This window comes from Ovis canadensis, chromosome 12 (assembly GCF_042477335.2).
Source record: "Ovis canadensis isolate MfBH-ARS-UI-01 breed Bighorn chromosome 12, ARS-UI_OviCan_v2, whole genome shotgun sequence".
NCBI lineage: Eukaryota > Metazoa > Chordata > Mammalia > Artiodactyla > Bovidae > Ovis > Ovis canadensis.
In genome coordinates, this window is record NC_091256.1 from 57,147,494 (window position 1) to 57,168,954 (window position 21,461).

At 44.2% G+C, this 21,461-nt stretch overlaps 1 protein-coding gene across 6 annotated transcripts in view; it reads right to left on the reverse strand.

The window, feature by feature from the left end:
• The window catches only part of LOC138416524 (calmodulin-binding transcription activator 1-like), a 117,865-nt gene that overhangs the window by 60,605 nt on the left and 35,799 nt on the right, over positions 1-21,461 (reverse strand). The gene's annotated exons all lie outside the window — the stretch shown is intronic.

The following is a 21,461-nucleotide window of genomic DNA, read 5'->3' on the forward strand; positions in this document are numbered from 1 at the left end:
CTTTCAGAATTTTCCACAGTTTATTGTGATCAACACAGTCAAAGTCTTTGGCATAGTCAAGAAAGCAGAAACAGATGTTTTTCTGGAACTCTCTTGCTTTTTCCATGATCCAGTGGATGCTGGCAATTTGATCTCTGGTTCCTATGCCTTTTCTAAGTCCAGCTTGAACATCCAGAAGTTCACGGTTTACGTACTGTTGAAGCCTGACTTGGAAAATTTTGAGCATTACTTTGCTAGCGTGTGAGATGAGTGCAACTGTGCGGTAGTTTGAGCATTCTTTGGCATTGCCTTTCTTTGGGACTGGAATGGAAACTGACCTTTTCCAGTCCTGTGGCCACAGCTGGGTTTTCCCAATTTCCTGGCATATTGAGTGCAACACTTTCACAGCATCATCTTTTAGGATTTGAAATAGCTCAACTGGAATTCCGTCACCTCCACTAGCTTTGTTCATAGTGATGCTTCCTAAGGCCCACTTCACATTCCAGGATGTCTGGCTCTAGGTGAGTGATGAAACCATAGTGATTATCTGGGTTGTGAAGGTCTTTTTTGTACAGTTCTTCTGTGTGTTCTTGCCACCTCTTCTTAATATCTTCTGCTTCCGTTAGGTCCATACTGTTTCTGTCCTTTATTGTGCCCATCTTTGTGCACGACACTGTACAGGAGGCAGGGATCAAGACTATCCCCAAGAAAAAGAAATGCAAAAAGGCAAAATGGTTGTCTGAGGAGGCCTTAAAAATAGCTGTTAGAAAAAGGGAAGTGAAAGGCAAAGGAGAAAAGGAAAGACATACTCATTTGAATGCAGAGTTCCAAAGAATAGCAAGGAGAGATAAGAAAGCCTTCCTCAGAGATCAATGCAAAGAAATAGAGGAAAACAATAGAATGGGAAAGACAAATAGTAGAGAAGGACTCTAAGTAATTCTAACAAGCACTTGCGTTATAAAAATTCAACTCACGTAGAAATCACCTGTTCAAGGGCTCCTGTTAGTTAAGGAGTTAAATCATCTCATAAAAAAAAAAAAACTATATATATATATATATATTTATATTTAGTTCTACACGAAGAGAAGAAGCTAAAAGTCTATATAACTACAGCAAACATTTTTCTAGTCTGTGCATACAAATGGTATAAGATACTTTGGTTTTGAACTTTTACAAAAACCTTCACATCCATTTCCTAACTGTGGTACAGCTACAGCCCCAGGCAGGAAAGCTGCATATCTTTATTTGGGCAATTGCTTCCTCATTACAAAGAGAATAAAAGAGCCATAACAAACATTCAAATGAAAAGTGACTCCATGTAAATGGAGAGTAGATAAAGGCAACTTCCAATAAGTGAGATGATGAGAATGTTTTGATTTCTCAGATTATCAAAAAGGATCTGATATGAAAGTTTTACTATATCTGTAAAATGTACTTTTGAGCACAAAGAAATCTTAATTCAAATGTTAAAATCAAATGTATACAGTGAAAAGTGACAGAAATACCCCATTAACCTATTTTCAAAACTCACTCACAGACCTGTCAGGTGACCTGAAGACCTTGTTAGAAACCAGAACACAGGGACTGCCCTCCAGTTCAGAGTGCATGGATACAAACTGACAGGAAGCAGTGACTACTGAAGCTTCCAGATCTCCAGAAGGAGGATTTACACCAGCCATATTAACATCTTCCAGTCATTAAAAAACTAGAAAATGTAGACTACAGCATACTGTGCCCCCATACCTTACAAAGGGCACCGATTTCATTGCCTACCACACTGGATTGTGAATTCATGTCTTCTGTGTGTTTTGCAGAATATGTATTTACAGGCTATATGATACTGAAGAAAACACTGGTAGGAACCCCCTACTCCCACCCATAACAAGGGGAAAATTTTTTTTAACATCCAAAACTCCTTTTCACAACCTCTCCTCTCTCCCAAAGGTAACCACTATCCTGACCCTTGCACCAATTATTTCCTGGCTTTTCTTTAGAGTTTTCCACCTGTGGTAGCACTATGTAAATAACAGCTTTATTGAGACACAGTTCACATACCAAGAGTACTTTCCAGACAGTCAAAGAGCTGTGCAACTCTCACTGTGGCAGTGTTTATCTCCATCAATGTGGATCAGCTGCAATTTCCCAGGATCCCGTTCCCTGAGTCTGCCTGAGATTTAAAAGTGAGAATAGAACAAAGTCCACTCTCTGAAGGCCTGTGTGGTTACAGGTGGTGACAGGAACTGTTTCAGTCTGTCTAGCCATTTCCCCTGTTTCCTTCTTGGAGACCAGCTTCATTTCCCCAACACCTGCAGCTGGGAAGCAGACCTATGAAAGGAGAGCCCACACAGGCTGCCTGGGCCACCCACCCCAGTGTTTCAGGAAGTGGTTCATGACCCTCCTCTCACCTGCTAATTCCTCCTCTGGGCCCTATTTTTTTCAACTTTTCCAAAGATTATACAGACTACTTCTGTAATAAATAATTCCCTTATTCCGTAACACTCACAGCAGTTCTGCTTCCCTGACTGAACACTTAATGGGACAGCAACTACTTCCATTTCCCTAAACAAAACGCTTAGTGCTGGCGGTACCCTGACCAAGAGAAGGAGAGGTTGCCAGACCCAGCAACTCAGCTCTTACCATCTTAGTATCTATGACTCACGAAGTTGGGTACACATGTACCAAGGGCTCTTACAATCACACCTCATCCTTATCCACATACACAGGACACACACACATATATCACATGCATGTAACATTTACTCACATACACAGAACAGTTCCAGCCCACATTTCAAAAATTAAAGAAGTCAACCTGATTAAAGATTAAATTGTAATTCTAATGCAATCTCATAAAAGAGTGAAAAGATACAGGCTAAGCCATTAAGAGGAGAAGGCAATGGCAGCCCACTCTAGTACTCTTGCCTGGAAAATCCCATGGACGGAGGAGCCTGGTGGGCTGCAGTCCATGGGGTCACTAGGAGTTGGATGTGACTGAGCAATTTCACTTTCACTTTTCACTTTCATGCACTGGAGAAGGAAATGGCAACCCACTCCAGTATTCTTGCCTGGAGAATCCCAGGGATGGGGTAGCCTGGTGGACTGCCATCTATGGGGGTCACACAGAGTCGGACACGACTGAAGTGACTTAGCAGCAGCAGCAGCAAACCATTAAGACTTGGCATCAATTTACAGAAAATCACAAGCAGATAATTCAGTGGTACAGATGAATAATGCAAAAAAAAAAAATTAAACAGTAAGAAAATAAATGAGTGGGCATGGAGGAAAATGACTATTCTGGTAAAAGTTAGAAAGCAAAGTAAGATTAGTCTTCACTATATATTTGTAAAATATTTTAAAAATCAAACGGAATGTGTTGCCATAGTGAGAGTGAGATTATGCCAGTGTCAGAGAGAAACAGTAAAAGACATACAGGAATGTGCAATGAGGATGCTCATAACTGCCCTCAGACCAGTAAGATTATTGTCAAGGAAAAGTTATGAGAGACCATCAGTAACCAGTACCTATCCAGACAGCTCCCTCCACGAGGTCTGAGCTAACCTCTTGGTCCTTTTCCCAAATCTTTCCCTGACTAAGGCAACAATATAAGGTTTTCTAACAACTAAAGCTTCTCAGAAACTGATCATCTTGTAAAGTACAGTGTCTTTACAAAGTGCATGGCCACTGTATCAGAAATGCTCACTGTCACAGTGTCTTGGGACTGGGCGGGGAATGCAACTGACATCAAAGAACCTCAAGGTATGAAGAGAAAAGAGAGCATCTACCTGGTGGAGATGGTCTATGAGAAGCAAAGAAAAAGTGATCTGTTACCAATGGGTGTTTCATCCCATGAGGCTGGAATAGTCAGGAAAAAAGAATAAAGAAAGCTACAGGGGAAAAAAACAAAACCGAAACAGACCACCCCTCCCCCCACCAGACTCTGAATGCCATCCATAGCTTCAGAGTTTTAATCCAGATTCCAAGGTGTCAGCTCCAGTGATCTGTGGTCTAATAACGTAACTGTACATTTAATAAAGCCCACTTGTCTATTACAAATGCTCCCTCCAGATTTCCTTTTGCTTACTTTTAACCACAATTTGTTTAATTACAGTGAAGACGTCTTGTGAAAGCAGTCAACAGAAGATTTAAGGCAGTGATTCCCAACCTGGCTGCACTTTAGAATCTCCCAGGGAGCTTTTAAAACCCCAAGCCTAAGCCCCACCCCCAGAGGCCTCAGTGTAATTGCTCAGAGGTGGGGCCCAGGCCCTGGTATGTTTACAAAACTGCCCAAGTGACACTAAGAGGCAGCCAGGGGAAAGAATCACAGACACAAAGACAAGACTGGGGGTGGGAGCAGGCCCTGGGCTCTCCAAGTTTCCCAAGGAGGGAAGTTTTACCATTTTGCACAGGCTCCCAGAACACGCCCCCCACACACTCACTGCGACACGCCAGAAGCACTATCGCTTATTTCTGAGCACCCTCTGAAGGGGCAGCATCGGCCCATGTGTGAGCCGCTAGCTCAGAGAATGCACGGAGCTCATCTGCGCTAACTCGGTCTCATCCTCAGGCAGCAGCGTCCTGAGCTCCAGGCCTCGTGTGAACACAGCCACAGTCTGACCTTGCCTCCTAACAGCCAAGATCCAAGGGCTGGCTGTGGCAACTGCCTCTGGAGGAGGGCAGAGGCCCAGGCAGGCACTGACAGTGGGAAATGGGCAGATCAAACGACGAAGGTGGGGAGTCCATGAACTTGGATGAGAAAAGAACTACACCCTTACATCAGTAACCTCCAACTGCAGTACAGTATTTTGTTTAACTGTGAGTACAGGACAACTCAGCAATACAGGCTGAACCTGTTACTTCAACCTCAAGACTTTTTAATCCCAATTACACATGTCATTATGTGAAGTATCATTTGTGTGTATCACTACTTCAAATATATGGCAGTTACAGACCCACTACTAGATCTGTTATTTAAGAACACTTAAGACACACACATAGCACTGTGTCAAAAACTTGTTTCATTAAGACTTTTGTAACTATTTCAGTACAACTGGTTTGCTTTAAAACTGCCTGTGAAAAGGTATCCAGGCTTCCTCACTCAAATGCAAAAGGGCCTGAGCAACCCTGAGATGGTGGGGGAGGGGCAGGAGAAGAGCTGCCTTACAGGGTTTGGGGCTACATTTGCTCTTGAGATGAGACAGAAATGAAGGACAAGGAGCACTGTCGAGGCTGGAGATCAGGGGAATGATCCAAAGTTCCATTTCAGATGACGATGTTAGAGGTGCAAGTAAGGCATCAGAGTCAACGTTTGAGGAAAAGCCAGGGCTTAATCTGACAACATACAGACAGCATTTGAGCTATGTCAGCAGACGACACTACTCAGAAAGAGAGTGCCATGTGAAAAGAGATGTTGAGGGAAGAAGCCTAAGGAACGTCACCCCTGAAAGGCTGACTGAGAAATGAAGGCCTAACCTCAGGGCTGAGAGGAGGTGGCCAGAGGAACACACAGAACGAGGTGTCATCACAGAGAAGCATCTTGGGGGGGCAACTATGTTGAAAGCTGTTAAGAGGTTGCACAAGATGACAACCATGTCCACTGGGTTTGGCAATTTGTCTGAGGCTGGAAAACATGGACAGTTGCGGGGAGCGGGATAGAGGAAGGCTGGACAAGAACAGGTGAAGAGTAACTGGAAACCAATAAAGTAGAGAAAATACGTGGTTTACTTTCTTGAGAAGCTTTGGTGTTGAAGCTTTTCAATGGGGCTACTGATGGTTTTTCCAGTAGTCATGTATGGATTTGAGAGTTAGACCATAAAGAAGGCTGAGCACTGAACTGATACCTTCAAACTATGGTGTTGGAGAAGACTCTTGGGAGTCCCTTGGACTGCAATAAGATCAAATCCATCAATCCTAAAGGAAATCAACTTTAAACATGCATTGGAGGGACTGATGCAGAGGCTAAAACTCCAATCCTTTGGCCACCTGATGCAAAGAGCCAACTCACTGGAAAAGACCCTGATGCTGGGAAAGATTGAAGGCAGGAGGAAAAGGGGACAATAGATGATGAGATGGTTGGATGGCATCACTGACTCAATGGACATGAGTTTGAGCAAGCTCCGGGAGACGGTGAAGGACAGGGAAGCCTGGCGTGCTGCAGTCCATGGGGTCGCAAAGAGTCAGACATGACTGAGCAACTGAAAAAAAACTGATGGAGAGGGAGGCTATTTTCTGCTGCAGATGGAGCAAACCCAGAAGACCTCAGCACACAAATCTGAATGATCTGGTAGAAATGGAGGGACCAATGATGCAGGAGAAGGCGAAACCACCACTGGACTGAAGTCCCTGAGACAAGAGAGGACCAGTCCAGAGCTCATAGGGACAGACTAGCCTCCGAAAGGAGGAAGGAAGACACCACCCTGGCCTGTGTGGGGTGCTCTGGCCCACCACTGCCTTGTATTTGCTAAACGTGAGTGGATTCAGGGGCTGAGAGGCAGTGGGTGGTGATGGTGAAGGGGTGGTTTAGCATGAAGAAAGCAGTCAGTATGACGCGGTGGTGAAGAGTGAGAATACAAGGAGCTGGAGGTGGATCCTAGAACACGGTAGGCAGGGGACACCACCCACTTGAAGCTGGGGATCAAGAATTTACACTGAGAGAGAAGCCCACTCCTTCACCTTATTTTTCTCCAGCAACACTGCACTGCTGGGAGAAGGCATAGAGAAGCCAGGGGACGGGGTTCACTCTGGATGGAGATCTGTCCAGCTGGGTGTAACAGAGGAGATGGGCAGGAAAGTGGCAGGTATCTGTTAAGAGCGTGATGATGGGACTTCCCTGGTGGTCCAGTGGTGACGAATCCGTCTACCAATGTGGGGACGCAGGTTCGATCCCTGGTCTGGGAAGATTCCACATGCCTTGGAGCAACTAAGCCAGTGAGTCACAACTACTGAGCCCACGAGCCTCAACTATTGAAGCCCGTGCACCCTAGAGCCCGTGCTCCGCAACAAGAGAAGTCACTGCGACGAGAAGCCCCCATGCCACAACTACACAAAGCTGAACCACAGCAATGAAGACCTAGCACAGCCACACACACACAAAAATTAATCGACTAATTAAAAAAAGGGAAAGCGATGATGTACTATGAACGCTAGAATTTAAGGGGAAGAGGGAGGGAGGGGCTCTCTGAGCAAAGGCACCCGTGGTAACCAGGGATTAGCTCGTAAGTGCTGCGATACAATGGGCAGCTGTGGGTAAGGAGCAGCAGGCGGCCACAGTTCCAGGGTAAACTGAGGGTCCGCAGCTGGTCAGAGACCAAGATGTGCAGGAGAGTGTGGACCACACAAGCTCAGTGCCTTGCCTCCGGGAAGAGGTCAGCTTTGAGACAGGGCCTCCAGAAGGCAAGCTCCACAGGGCAGGGATCTGTCTTATGCACCCCCATTTTCCCCAGAGCCTAGTGTTCGATAAACACTGTTGAGTATGAATATCATTAAAACCTAATGAAGTAAAGGAAGGACAGAAAAGGACTGTGGCTTCCCTGCGTGCCGGACACACTCTCCCCCGAGGCACTGCGTTGTGGCCCGACCACAGCTGGTCCCCAAGGGAGGAAAGGCGGACTTCCACACTGCCTTCAGAAACAGGGGCGACCACTCGTGGGGTGACAGAGCATCTGACACGGTGGGCAGAGGGCTGTGCCACAGCCACTGACAAGGGTTCTGTCCACTGACGCAGGGCAGGCAACAGTCGGAGAGTTCTGCTGCTTATTTCAAAATAACCGCATTATTGCTTTCTTCAGATACCTCCATCTCTGCAAACCACTTCTTGATCTGACTCTGGGTTCTTCGTTCAGGTGACCCACACTCAACGCCTTCCTGAGAGAGGCGTCTCCGCACCTCAGTGCTACATCAGGGCTCCCATTCTGCACATCTACTCTTGAATTCATGCCACAACTTTCTCTCATTCGCAGCAAAATTCCCGGGAGGATCCTTAACACCTGCCATCCCCAAGTCCTTGCCGCATTTGCTTGCAACCCACATTCCACTGGCATCATTCGCCAGGATGACTCGGAGCTTTCTGGTGCCCAAATCCAGGGGTCACAGCTCCATTCCCCGCCTGATTGGACTTCTCAGTCACCTCCTGACTACGTCCTCTGAGGTAGAAAGAACAGTGTCACCCCTCCCCAAAAGAGCCACATTCAAATCACCAGCTCCTGTAAATACAGAAAAATTAAGCTGCCTGTCAGCTGACCTTAAAATAGGGAAGACTCTGGACTGTTGGGGTGGACCCCATGGAACCACAAGAGTCCTTACAACTGGAAGAGGAAGGCAAGAGAGGTTGGAGATGGGGAAAGAGATGTGACGACACAAGTAGGGTCCCAGAGTTTGCAGTGACGGCTCCACACAGGAGATGGGGGCCACAAGACAAGGCATGTGAGCAGCCTCTGCAGGCGAAACAGGCCAGGAAGTCTCCCCTGGAGCCCCCAGAAAGGAACGCAGCCTGCCCACACCTTGATTTCAGCCCAGGGGGACCGCTGTTGGACATATGACCTGCAGAACTTGAAGATGATAAATCTGTGGTGTTTTAAGCCACTACGTTTGTGGTGCTTTGTTACAGCAGCAAACCGAAAACTGATGCAGTGCTCCTCGAGGCCCACCTTACCCGCTGCACCACTGTTCCCTGGCTCTCCACAGTCCTCCTGGCTGGCTCCTCCGGCTCCACCCCAGGCTTACCTCACCCCTTCTCCATCCATCTTTTGCCCCTGAGTGATCTCACCGCGTCTAACAGCTCTCCAATTTATGTCTCCAGACAAGACCTCGCTCAGCCTTCTAGACAACGGCCTACTCGGCACAGCCACTGCAGTGTCTGAGAAACATCCCAAATCGATACAGCCGAAGAGAACTCCTGACATCCTGCCTTCAGCCTCCTTGGTCTCAATTATGAGCACCAACAGCAATGCAGCAGCTGAGGCTGCAAACGAGGAATCCTTCATGACGCCTGCCCCAGCCCCACATCCAATCCCAAGAGTCCTGACACCTCCACCTCCAAAAGTCACCCCACTTTTCTCCTCTTCATTGCTTCCATTGTCTCTCACCAAGATTGCCAATCACTGCAACAGCCTTGGACTGGTCTCCCTGTCAGTCACAGAGCAGCCAGAGGACAGCTCTGCAAATAAAAAAATCCACATTACGCCTATCACTTCCTGCAAGTCCACCCTCCAGTGACTTCTGGTTACTCGAAAAATCCCAAGCATTGGTGCCGACAAAGGACCTCAAGATCTAGCCCCTACCTATCCCGATTTTCCCAGGTCCACTCTGTTCCAGCCTTGTTGTTGTCTATTTTGTTTCCCAAACCAAATGCATTCCTGCCTCGGGGCACTTGCACTTGCTGTTCCTTCTGCCTAAAATATTCCCCCATATCCTTAAGCAGTTGTCCTTCATTATTCAGATCTCAGCTCAAATGCTCTAAGGAAGGCCTTCATAATCAACCCACTTCAAGTGCTCACAGCTGAGTATTCTGTTCTATTTCCCCCTGACAACTCTCTGAAATTCTTACATATTTACGTGCTCAGGTATCGTCTTCCCTCCTAAACTATAAGCTCCATGACAACAGGAAACTTGTCTGTCTGGGAACCTCAGCATCCTCAACCAGTGCCTGGCACATATTGGCCCTCAGAAACCTTGCTGAACTCATGAATGAAGATATGAAACACAATGGAATACTAACACACAGTCAACAAACGTGATGCTGTGAACCACTGTCCAAAAGGCCTAAGATGCACACATGTTAGGAGAAAAGCCAGACTACAAAACCACCTGTACAGTAAACCCCCTGTGAGTTAACAAACAATAAAATATACAGCCACATCGGTAAGGAATATGTCTACAGAGACATACATCAGAAAGTCCACAGTTTCTTTCTGATGGCAGGCTTTGGGGTAACCTGGGCTTCTTGCTTCCCCTGCTGAACTATGTGGCATGGAGCGTCGGGGGAGGAGTCCAGCCTCCCCAGACTTCCTGGCTCCACAGGAAGAGCTTCTCCATGGAGCACAGTCCTGCTTCCAGGCTCACTCCCACCCCCACTGCACAGGAGCAGTTTATCTGACACTGGGTGCTTCAGTACCGCCTCCCACGACTCAGGGAACAGCCTTCAGGGGCAGCTCCCGTAGATCTGTTTGGCAACACCAATGACTATCACTAAACGGGATGTCCAACTCAGGGACAACGTGTTAGCAGCACACTTGAGTAGAGACCTAAACAGTATCTGCTGTTGGGATCTTCATGTACTCATTCATTCAAGAAACAGTCACTGAACACCTGATATCGTGCCCCTAAGATAACTCTAAGCTCCCAAGATCCATTCGTACACAGAATGGGTGAAGACTGCTGTCAACCAGGACCTGACAGCCTACCAGGGGCAGTCAGACAATACACAATAAGAAGAAGTAAATTATACACTATATCAGATGATGATAAATGCTAATTTCAGAACACTTATGTCTCACTATCCTCATTTATGAAATAAAAAATATATAATCACCACACAGCAGGTTCTCTGAATTGCTTGAGGAATGGATTGTTAAAAATTACTGGAAAATGCTTAAATATATAAAGTTTTGATTGATAATAATTAAAGCATTTAACAAAAATGATTCTTAAATAAAACGAGTGTTAGGAAGTCTAAATTTTGCTCAACAGCACAAAAATAAAATAAAATTTTAACATGCACATTAACAACTGTCCTCTGATGCCGGGAAAGGGGAGCCTGTCACCACAGTTTAAAGACATGTCAGGAAAAATGGGAAATGACTCCACTCCGACCTCAATTGTACAGATCGTGTTTAATTTCTACATTTTTTAGTGTATCCTTTCTCAGAAATGGGAAGCAGATGGCATTTTTCCCTTTCTTTCGATTCGTTCTAAACTTTTAAAAAGGCACATGTATTTCAGTGTCTCCCCTCCTCCTCTTTCTGGAAAAGCAGCCTTTCCTAAATAAGAACCCCGGGTCCAATGGGAAAGCATCCCTCCTGGCAGCTGCTCTGACAGCTCCAGTCTCCTACACAGAGCACTAAAAGGGTGTGACCTCACGACACTCTGACTTGACCTTCTGTGCTGACTTCCCCCGCACCAGAGGGACACTCCCTGACCTCTTTAAAAAAAAACTATTTCAGCTCAAGATACACACAGAACGGCGGTCTCTCTTTGTGGGCTTGGCTTCTTGGGAAACTCCTGTATTTAATGAGCGATTATGCAAGATCGATATACAAAGTCTATCACTTTCCTATACATCAAAAACGAACAAGTGAAATTTGAAATTTAAAACACAGTATTATTTACATTAGCGTACCCCTCCCCCTCAAAAATGGCATTCCACTCCAGTACTCTTGCCTGGAAAATTCCATGGACTGAGGAGCCTGGTAGGCTGCAATCCATGGGGTCGCAAAGAGTTGGACAAGATTGAGTGACTTCACTTTTCACCGCCCCCCCCCAAAAAAAGGGAATTAAGTATAAATCTAACAAAATATTTACAACAGCTGTAGGAAGAAAATTCCAAAACTCTGATGAAGAAAATTCCAAAACTCTGATGAATTAAATAAAAAACTAAATAAATGGAAAAGCAGTCCACGTTCACAGATGGGAAGACTCACTGTTATCAAGATGTCAGTTCTTCTCAACTTGATCTCTAAGTTCAACACAATCCTCATCAAAATCCCAGCAACAGACTAATTAAAGTTTACAAGGAGAGACAAGAGACCTAGAGCAACCAACTCAATACTGAATGAGAACAAAATCAGAGGACCGAGGACTATCTGACCTCAAAACTTACTACAAAGCTACATAATCAAGAAAGCGTGTCGGGCTTCCCTGGTGGCTCAGTGATACAGAATCCACCTGCCAATGCAGGAGACACAGGTTCAATCCCTGGTCCAGGAGGCTCCCATAAGCTTCGGAACAGCTAAGCCCGTGTGCCACAACTACTGAGCCCGTGCTCTAGAGCCAGGGAGCTGCAGCTACTGAGCCCAAGTGCTGCCACCGCCGGAGCCTGCGCGGCCTAGAGCCCACGCTCCACAACAGGAGAAGCCACCTCAGTGAGAAGCCCTCGCACTGCAACCAAGAGCAGCCCCTTCCTGCCACAACGAGAGAAAGCCCACTCAAAGCAATGAAGACCCAGCACTGCCATAAACAATTAATATTATTCGGGGGGTGGGGGGGAGAAAAAAACAGTGTGGTGCTGTCCAAAGAATGGACAAATAGATCAATGAAACAGAACTGAACTGAAAGCCCAGACACAGACCCACGTAAACATCAACTGATCTTTGACAAAGCAGCACAGGCAATACAGTGGAGCAGAGTCTTTTCAACACTCAGATAGTGCTGGAAGTGGGCCACCAGGTACCAGAAAAAGAAAGGATTCAAATACAGGCCTTACATCCTTCACAAAAGCCCAACTCATAATGAATCACAGACCTCAGCATAAAATGCAGAACTATAAAACTCCTATTAGATAACACAAGAACCAGAAGATCTTGAGTATAGCATTACAATGCCAAAGCATTACCATGGAAGAAATAATTGACAAGCCAGACTTAATAAACGACTGTTAGCTATGGTAAGAAAACCACTGTTAAAACTCAACAATCAGACCCTAGCAGACACCTCATCACAGGAGACATACAAATGGCAAGACTGTATATGAGAGGATACTCCACATAACATGTTACCAAGGAAACGCAGATTAAGATGACAGTGAGCTACCACTGCACATCTATGAGAATGGTCAAAATCCAGAACACAGACAACAGCAAATGTTGGTCAGGATTCAGAGCAAAAAGAACTTTCTTTCACTGCTGCTAGGGACACAAAACAGTGCAGCCACGTTGGAAGACAGTTTGGCAGCTTCTTACAAAACTAAACATAGTCTTACCATATGATCCAGCAATTGCACTCCTTGGTATTTGCCCAGAGGAGTTGAAAACTTATGTCTATGCAAAATCCTGCACATGAATGTTTACATCAGCTTTATTCAAAACTGCCAAAAACTGGAAGTAGCCAAAACGTCCTTCAGGAGGTGAATGGGTAAATGATCGGCAGTGCATCTGGACAGTGGAATATTACTTAGCACTAAAAAGAAATGAGCTACCAAGCCATAAAAAGACACAGAGGAATCTCAAGTGCCTATCACCAAGCGAAAGAAGCCAATCCGAAAAAGCTACATGTTTTACGACTCCAACTACGACATGACATCCTGGAAAAGGCAAAACTGTGGAGATAGTAAGAGATGAGCAGTTGCCAGGGGCAGGGAGGTAAAAAGGCAAGGCACAGACGACGGTTAGGGTGGCAACACTAACCTGTATGAAACTACAATGATGGAGGCATGTCACAAGTGCTTGTCCAAACCCAGAGAAAACGCAACACCAACAGTGAACCACAACACAAACTATGGGCTCTAGGTGATACTGATGTGTCAATGCAGATTCACTGCTTATAAAAAGGCACCCCTCTAGAAGGACTAATGCTAAAGCTGAAGCTCCAGTATCCTGGTCACCTGATGTGAACAGCCGACTCCCTGGAAAAGTCCCTGATGCTGGGAAAGACTGAGGGCAGCAGAAGAAGGTGTCAGAGGATGAGATGGCTGAATGGCATCACCAATGTAATGGACATGAACTTAGGGAAATTTGGGGAGATGGTGAGGGACAGGGAAGCCTGAAGTGCTACAGTCCATGGGGTCAAAAAGAGTCAGACACGACTGGGGGACTAAACAATAAGAACCACCAGCAGGGGATGCTGACAGCGGGAGAGGCTGTGAATGGGAGGGGGCAGGGCACCTATGGGAACTCTCCGCACCTTCCACTCAATTTTTCTGTGAACCTTAAACAGCTTTACAACTTAAATCATAATAAAAAGTCAATAGCAAAATCTAGGTGTGGCCTCCCAGGTGGCACTAAAGTTGGTAAAGAACTAACTTGCCAATGCAGGAGACATAAGAGATGTGGGTTGGGTCCTGGGAAGATCCCCTGGAGGAGGGCATGGCAACCCCCTCCAGTATTCTTGCCTGGAGAATCACATGGACAGAGGAGCCTGGCAGGCTACAGTCCCTGGGGTTGCAAAGAGTTGGACGCCACTTGAAGCGACTTAGCAGGCATACACACACCTGGAGCCCCGCCCCTCAGACCTGCTCCCACTGACTCAGGCTCAGGCAGCTTCCCAGCCTACATCAAGCTACTTTTCAGCTTTCTGGCTTCCTGGACATGGGGAACCTTTTTGTCCCCAGAAACTCCTCTGGAATCCCTGTAAAATGAATTCAGTGCTGAATGAAGCTGCCTTGGAATTGCACCCTGGTGGTACTTCGACTGCCCCACGGAGGCACACACACCTGCTCCACTTTGTTCAATTCCCAGGGCTGGAGCTCCTCCCACTTTCCCCACTTCTCCCTAAATGGAAACTGCACGGTCTTTAACTGTTACATTTACTTCAGCTCTGCACCCTTCACCAGACCAGAGAACACACAAAGCCACTGAGAGAGCTTCAGGAAACCCACACAGCATGCCCACAGAATTCTCCCTAACAGAGAAAACACTCTCACAGACACACAGTTATCTTTCATCACTCTCACTCCAGCCCATCTGTGCTTTCTCATCCATCTAGAAAGGAGTTTCTTTTTCCGTCTTTTTTTTTCCCCCAGGCTTTTAAAAGCATTAAAACTCCAGGCTTCCCTGGTGGCTCAGTGGTAAAGAACCCACCTGCTAATGCAGGAGACACGGGTTGTTCCCTGACCTAGGAAGACCCACATGCCGCAGGGCAACTAAGCCTGGGCATCACAACTACTGAGCCTGTGGCTCTAGAGCACGGGACCTGCAACTACTGATGCCCATACACCTAGAGCCCGTGCAACAAGAGAAGCTACCACCACGAGGAGCCCGCATGCCAATACTAGAGAGGAGCCCCGCTTGCTGCAACTAGAGAAACACCTGTGCAGCAATGAACGCTCAGCCCAGTCAAAAGTAAAAATAAACAAAAGCCTTAAAACCAGAAAACAGGTTATTTTTTAGGAACGTCTTTTCAAATTTCCAACAGAATTTCATAATCAAGATAATAGAACTTATCATTAGGAACATTTGATAAGTAATATTAAAAGGCCCAGAAGATGGGAGACAGGTAGGGAGGTAAGTAAGTAGATGCTGTCAGCTTTAGGGTTCTGCTGCTTTCAGCTCTCCGGGCCAAACAGAGATGGACAGGGAATGGGATAGAGACAATCCTTCATGCTTCCTCTTCCAAAAGAAAAGGTCACAAAAACTGGAGTATGAACAGAGCTCCACCAAGGCCAGAGGGACAGAAAACCCCCAACCTGCTGGGTGATGAAAATGTGGAATTAAATGGAGGTATTATACCAGGCGTGTACTCACTACAGACCACTGAATGGTACAAACATAAAAATAAATGAAAGGATGATTAAGAATTAAAACAATAAGCAAACTCCCAAGCTGGCAACAGTGCTCGAGCCTCCAGAACTGGAGAACTGGGCTTCAGACAAATCTTTAAAGCTCTCAAAGCACAACCTCGCACCACCACCAAAGACACAAAAGAGGCCTAGAAGGCATCTCACCTAACACTCAGCTGAATGGCGGCAGAGCCAAGACTACAACCTGTTTCCAACTGGCCAGTTCTGTATCCTTTCCAAGACACTGGTGATCCTTGCATTCAGTAAGGAAGTTTCCATCTCAAACATTAACTCATAATCTGAAAAACTAAAACCTACAGCAATTATATCCTAGCACACAAACTCACTGCTCAAGTCGGTGATTTGTAACTACAATTGCAGGGGTACCCAGTAGTGTCATTTGAGTTGTTCTTAGACTAATGAGAAAAACCAGAAATGAACGTAAGACTAAATGATATATTTGTGCCAAGGCCTAATGACAGGCTTAGAGAAATGCTTGCTGAGCAAGAAAACAGTTTATGAATAGTTCGGTGCAGGAGGGGCAGGATAACTGCAGGGCACACAGTAGTGCCATGTGCCAAACTCATAAGAACCTGCCTGAGCCTGGATGGGACAGGGGTTGGGAGAGAATGGACACGTGTGTGTATGGTGGAGTCCCTTTGCTATTCAACTAAAACTACCACAACACTGTTAACTGGCTATATCCCAACACAAAGTAAAAATTTTAAAATAAAAATCAATTAAAAAAAAAAAGAACCTGCCTGAGAACAGTCAGGACTATATTCACATTGCAAGAAACGATATAGATTTGGCAAAAACATCATCCACTACATTTAATTAATTCTGTTAATATAAATTTTATTAGTTTTGTGGTTTCTTTTTATGTAATATATATAATATTTGAGTTTTATATTCACAGAAGAACTCTAAGAATTTAAAAAACTATGCTGAGTTTTTTGTTTTTCCACATTTCATTCATTCAACAAATATTTATTGAACACAGAGTATAGGCCAAATATTCTTTCTACTGCTACATTCTGAAATAATATAATAAAAATAGTTTAGGTCAAACTGCACTGGGTCTACAGAAATTTTCTTCCTTTAAAGAAAAACTGCTTTAACATCTTAGATTTTATAAACATTACTGGACTCTCTGCGGGTAAGATGTGCTTCTTTTACTGCTCCTTGAGGCCAAACCCACCCGAATTGCTCTCTTCGCCTGCCTCCCCTCATGGATGTGGGGGGAAGTCCCACCCCCAGCATTTCAGTGTCCTCTGTCCCCTCTGCTACCACCTCTGCCACCGCAACACCAGAGTGACGGACACAGACTGTCTGATGAATAGGCCTATGCTCATACGGATCGCAGCATCTATCCATTCACTTCACACCACTAAGTTAAACAGAGGAATTATGCTTAACTCAACTGCTACAAAATGATCAAATTTAATTTAAAATTTGGTACCACACACTGTACTCAAAAATTAAAGGTTGTCACTCTGAAAACCTGGTTCTCTGTATGTACTGTGGGTCATACATGCATTTTCCTTTGTGTGTGTGTGATACATGCACTTTCCTCCGTGTGCGTGCGCGCATGCATGCTCAGTTGCATGCAACTCTTTGCAACCCTATGGACTGTGTAGCCCACGAGACTCCTCTGTCAATCACAAAAGCCCTGCTTGGCCTCAAAGAATGATCTGGGACCAGTCAAAGCCGTAACACTGCCAAAATCTCTCACTCACCTTTATTATCAAAAATGCTTTTCAGTTTAGCTTAAATGTGGGAAATATAAAGAGTCTTAAATGGTCTCCAAAAAATGTGTGTCTATGTTTCAAAAAGATAATATGTAAGTACACTAGTACCTGATGTGAAGAGCCAACTCACTGGAAAAGAACCTGATGCTGGGAAAGATTGAGGGCAAGAGGAGAAGAGAGTGGCAGAGGATGAGATGGTTGGATAGCATCACCGACTCAATGGACATGGATTTCAGCAAATTCTAGGAGATAGTGAGGGACAGGGAAGCCTGGCATGCTACAGTCCATGGTATCACAAAGACTTAGTGATTGAACAACAAGTACACAAGTAAGACCAATAACTGCAAAAATTGTAGCCCTAAATCTACAACTTTGTAAGTTATACAAACAAAAATTTTAAATACAAAAATACTCAAGAATATATACCTTTACAAAAAAAAATGATTTTAAACAATTGTAAAGGTGGGTTCTTGTTAAAATAATTGAAATGAAATATAATTTAATAATTTTCATAGTAATAAAGTCCATTTTTCTTACCTGAATATAAAAAGTTGGGGGGGGGGTGGTATTCAGGATTTAAAATGCTAATTCTCTCCCTATAAAAGGCATTATACCCGAGGGTTTTTTCTTCTTCAGCTTCTCTGGCATGATTGTACCAGCCTGTATGTGTACTGCTCCCTACACAGACATTTTTACCATTAAAAAAATGCATTTAATATGAAAATCTCTGAAGCTACCACCACAAACCTTTGCGGCACTTTCTTTAAGATCAATACAAACTGGAATTCTTTTTTGTTTGCTTACTCTGGAGAAACTTTGTGTTAGAGGAAAAACAAACAAAAGGAAGAGCATTAATAGTTCAAAAATAGCAGCACACAAAAATGATCTGAACATACTGAAGGAGAACATTTTCATTATAAAAGGTTCATAGTGCTGCATTAACTTCACTTTGGAAGAACGCCACTGGAAACCCAGATTCGGCAAGGGGGGAATGCAGTAGTTATAGCTTAAGTCAAACAGCTAATTAATGACTAAACAAAAGAAATTTCAGTCTGGACAACATATATGGAGTACTAATATGTGTAATTATGAAGTAGTCGTTTGAGCAATCAGAAAGTTGCATTAGCATAATTATTTCTGGCTCTGGGCTTTAAAAATATCAATATTGACTTAAAATGCAGAAATCTCATAATAGTTCACCTAATTATGTGAATACCAAAGTGATCATGAAATAAGAGTTGGTTCTCTTAACAAATGTGCTCTGTGTTGAATACACTTTTTCCTGCCCAGGATAAAAAAGTCAAGCCTATCAACCTGCCAGTTACGCACAGGTACAGAATTTCTGTTTTTAATGTACTTTCTTCCTTACCTAGAGCCCACACATTAATATTCATTACTAAGAGTTGAATCTCCTTCTCTAACACAATCTACTACTTTTCCAAAAAAATTCTCAGACAAAAATACAGTAAGTTTAGGTATAATACTAGAAAGTGAAAAATGAAGCAAATGAATAAAACAAAATGATCAGAAGTCACTAAGGAGGGCAAGACCTTGGGGAAGTCTTATCTGAAACTGCTCTTGGAACAGAACTGCAGAAAGTATGTGCTCCGAGATCAGGGGATGGGCTTGGACTCCCAAGGCCACCACTTTCAGGTGCTTTATTTAACAACTCTGTGGTTCAAGTCTCCTCACATACCATGTAAGAATAATCACAAAACCTACCTCACAGGACTAGGTCCAGGAATAAACGTGAAGATTCACGGAAAAAACTCAACAGTCCCTAGCATGCAGTAGACATTCAATAAATGGTAGCTGCCGTAATTATCATCATCATTATCATCTCCTGGGAAAGGAGTGTTTATGGCTGAGAAAGCATAAGCTAAAATTGATTTGTTTTTAGATACAACATTTATTTTGCAATTGCAAACAATATTCAAGAAGGGCAGGAGAGTTCACCTATCCCAATGAGTTAGAAAAGGTTAGAAGTACTGAAGCAGGCCCTACAATCTCTTTTATTGCTAAGAGTCTTCCTTTTCAGTGACTTTCAGCTTTACCAAAATTTGCATGTGAACCCAGAATACTAATTTTACATTAACTCTTTTTAACTGAAAACTAAATTACACTATGGATCTGCCAAGTACCCTAATGTGGTTAAGGGTTATGGGTCTTTGATTAAAAGCCTGAAAGACACACCACAGAATGAATGTTCCTGAGAACTAATCAACAACGTAGAAGAAATGAAGCTCAGACAGAGACGGGCCCTGTTAAGTGTGCTATCTTGACCAACAGTCCCTCATCTATAGAAGGAAACATGCTGCGTGTGAATGGGCACAATCTTGCTCCCCTCTCTCAAGAGATGTACACACACCGGTCACAGGTGGGTTTTCTCCAGTAACCAACCACAAATGTGACCACACAGGTGTGACAAAGGGCGCTTCTCAAGAGTACAGAGGAGTCAGATTCTAGCTGGGAATTCAATTGTGCACACCCAGCAGAGAGAGAACACGGGTGACAGAGAAAGACGACAGCTGACATCTCATCCAAGCAACCCCAGCCGCCAGTCTCCTTGGCGAGCAGATGCTGTGCAGAGAGTGAGATGGAAAACACGCGTCGGCTGTGCTCACAACTGCGCTCGTGCAACATGCCCCTCCCTACGCGAGCGCCTGATCCTGGCAAGTGGAAGCGACAGGAATGTCATGTGTGTCTAACACAGCTCCTAAATGCCAGCCAGCTCCCTCACGCGTCCTCCACTGAGACACGGTCGTCCCCTCCAATCGCAGAGGGACTCCACGCCCTGAGCCCCTGGAGAGATTCCACCAGTCCTTAAGGCTGCCTGACCATGAACCCACCTTACCCGGGAATCTGTCCCCTTCAGGTCTCAGTGGTGACATAAAGGACAGCAGGCTGAAGGACAAACGAGTTGTTTTGTTTCTATTATCCTAGCCAGTAAAAAAAGAAAAAAGGCAGGTAACGATCACCACATAACACCCTACAGAATTAACAACTGCTGTCACTCTAAGACGCCTCTATTTTTCCTGAAGCCAAAACTCAACATGTAACAAAGCCAAAGTCCTCTACCCAGAAATACAGGCCAACTTTTGAATTCAGTTCTCTCGTAGGATTTTTCGTCAGGGTTGAGCTGATAGATCACTGAAGGTGCCTTGGATCACAGGGGAGAAGGGCAGTGCCCTGACCCCCGCCAGCCGAGGCCCACCCGCCCATGTCCCCAACCCCATGTTTTCAGCGGCAGTGACCACTCCTACAAATAGCCCACAGCTCTCAAATCCCAGTCTCACACTGCACGGGTCAGAGGGGAACACACTTCAGTCACACTGGGACCTAAACCATAGTCTCCGAGGAGCTACGTGAGCTGAGGTTCTAGAAGAAAATGCAGAACAACTTATCTGCCTTTTAATCTGGTCCTCTCTAAAAATTCCTTATTGGGTATTTTATAATGTATCTGAAATAATCGTAAGGTGGAACAAATCAATAATTGAGAGGTAAACAAATACGTGAAAGTTGAAGGCTGTGTTCAAAAGTTCCAAAAATGTTTTGAAACCACTGATCTAAATAATCTACCAACTAAATTTCTGACACTGTTACCTCCAGCTTTATAACTCTTAAGATCACTAATTTTAATTCACTAAGCAATTACTGGTTTCAACTGTAATTTCAAGTCAAAGTGAAAATCAGTTGCCAATTACATAAAAATGTAATATTGAAAAAATTATATGCTTTGTTACATTTATAAATAAACCGAAACTGATGTATAATAACAGCATCAAATCCTCTTTCAGGGATTACTAAGGAACATACTGAGTTTTTTAATATTTCATGACCTAGTTTTGACTTAGTGAACGGCTCCCAAATTGTATTATTTTGCTGACAGAGTAATGATCTATGATTAATTTTCAGCACATTTACTTTGTTTTCATGTCTAAAATGTCTGAAACAATTAACAGATGACTGATTAAAACAACAGGACTCTAAACCAGCTGTTTGTCAAAGGTATTTTGTCTAAGGGGGGAAATATAGTTTATGCAAATAATCAATACATACATACCTTTAAAGAAGTTTAAAATCAGTTGAGACAAAACTATGAGGTTCTAGTGAGTATTTAAATATATAAACTAGGATAAGTGAAGAGACTCTGATGTAACCTCTTGTAACAAAACAAAAGCACTGTAGGTCAAGAATTTGAGCAGAACAATTTTTAAAAAATAAAGATAAATAGGCAGCACTATTTTTTTCTTGTATTTTAATGACCAATATAGGGTAGGGTTTTGTATTTATAACTTGGAAATAAA